The 2,148-nt window shown below is 38.4% G+C and overlaps 1 protein-coding gene across 12 annotated transcripts in view; it reads left to right on the top strand.

The window, feature by feature from the left end:
- LDB2 (LIM domain binding 2) overlaps positions 1–2,148 on the top strand; it is a 441,581-nt gene that overhangs the window by 437,524 nt on the left and 1,909 nt on the right. The gene's annotated exons all lie outside the window — the stretch shown is intronic.

Raw genomic sequence — 2,148 nt, 5'->3', positions numbered from 1 at the left:
TTGCCTATATACCAATAGCAGAAATGTAAAGCATCTATGCCCTCTAGCTAATACTCTAGTTTCTATCTTTTACATAGAAGTGGAAAAGACTCCACTAAAATCTACATAATTTTAGTTTAGCTTCCAGATAGAGATCATGTATTAATGGAGAGACATATAGGTACAAACTGTCCTCTCTGTGGATGTCAGTGTGTTGAAGGATGACAACAGATCTGCAAATAATCTGAGGAATTAGAGAAAGGAAATACTTCCTAGGTCACTTAGAATATCCTGCCTCAGTGCATGAATGTTAAATGCTGTGCCTGGTTAAGTTGTCAGTGACTCAAGTGATAGAGCTCTCATCAGTGATTCCTTTGGGTAACTATTTCACCATCTGCTACTCTGTAAGGAAAAATTTCCTACTAATGTGACTTGCATTTTCCTTTACTTAATTTTATCTTGGTAGTCCAAGTTCTATGTCCTTGAACTGTCCTAAGCACCAACTTTCCTCCTACTGCTTGCAGCCAGTTGACATATTTCCTCCTAGCAATCAGTTGGTCAGTGCACATAGGAGTAGCTATATAGAGAGAGAGCGGCTCCTAAACCAGCCAGTCTAGCCCATTAGTTATTTTTGATGCACTTCTCTAAAATCCATCTAAGCTGCTGATACCTTCACAGTGTTGAACTGCCCGGACAGAGACTCAGTTTAAACCGTAGTCTTTTCTGCTTGCCACATCCCATTTCAAGCCCAAATCTAATTTGCTGCCAGGTTTCTCTCATCATTTTTGTTCTCTCAACACAAAGGGGTTCAGCAGTGCAAAATAACTGTTTTCTGATGTTTAAAGACTTAAAGCAGAACAATTTTGGGGTTACGGACATATTTTTGCTTTAAATTCTTATGTTGCAAAGTTGTGTTACAGTTTGATTTAAAAATATTTATACTGATATTGAGAGTAACCCAAGAAAGATGTTGTAAAGAAGAAATTCTCTAATAGAGTCCATCTAACCAAGAATTCCTCACATAGCACAGGTTAAAATGGCCACATAAACCTTTTTCCATAATGTGTCAGCCTTTGCTAAGGAACATGAAGAAGCAATGTAAATATGTGTAGACAATGTCTTGTTTTATTCCATGGAAAATGAAATGTGTATCTGATAAAAATCTTACTGTGTGCAAGCATTAGTCTTCTGTTTGCATTTTCCAAATGTTTTATATTCATAAGTAGCTACAGATGCTTTCAAATAAGAATCTGTAGTTCTGTAGGGTTCTTAGAAGACCTCGTTAAATTGGCAGGTACAAATCTGGACATCTGGAATTACTGTACAGTCACCAAATGTCATCTGAAACCCTGCCAGCTGAGCTGCAGTCAAGCTGCTGCAAAAGATGCACCCTACGTATTTCTTTTCCAAGTGCAATTGTTTGCACAGGAACATGATTTTATCCTTTTAAGCCAAGAGAACAAGAGAGTTCTCTGGTCTTGCGTGTTTGCTTTCCAGTCTTGGTTCACAACTTTCTACCCTGCTCTGGTTAGTGTTCAGCAACAAATCTGGGATGCACTGTAGTACAGTAGGAGCTTTACTTGTTTTTATGGAAAGAGAAGTTGTACTTAAAGCAGTGATTAGTTAGATTCTTTCTTTCTTGCATACTTCAGTTTCTGATGACTACTAGCTTCATCAGTGTAATTATAATTAGCACTCTTCATCTTCCTTTTATGGTACCAGCTGGACAGATTGGTCCTCTTACTGCACAGATTGGTGGCAGGGTTGCCTACACGGAAATAGGTGACAGGCACCATGAAATAACAGATGGTAAATTCAGGGCTTGTTGGCAATCAGCAGGTTTTTGCTAATGACTTAATTAGCTATGCAAATTGTCAAATCAGTGTGAACATTGTTTTTATCGAAAACTTTACCTAAATTAATTACCATAATTAAGTAGCAGAATGTCAAGTATATTGGATTCGTAAAAGGGCTTGCCTGGCTAGGAATAAGAGAGTTACCATCTCTGTTAGAGAGATGTTACTATACTCCCTATTTCAAAAGTCTGAGCAGATGAAGTACTGTTTCTGTTAAACTACTTTTAATGTATCAGTACTACAGAATGGCAACTTGTTTGTAACCCGAGTAGCCTTGGCTGAAAAAAAAGTGGGGGGGGGGGGGGGGGGGGGG

The sequence above is a fragment of the Gavialis gangeticus genome, unplaced genomic scaffold (assembly GCF_001723915.1).
Source record: "Gavialis gangeticus isolate Ggan-Ray unplaced genomic scaffold, GavGan_comp1, whole genome shotgun sequence".
Lineage (NCBI taxonomy): Eukaryota > Metazoa > Chordata > Crocodylia > Gavialidae > Gavialis > Gavialis gangeticus.
Note: the sequence above shows the minus strand (reverse complement) of the source record. Positions and strands in the feature narration are given on the sequence as shown.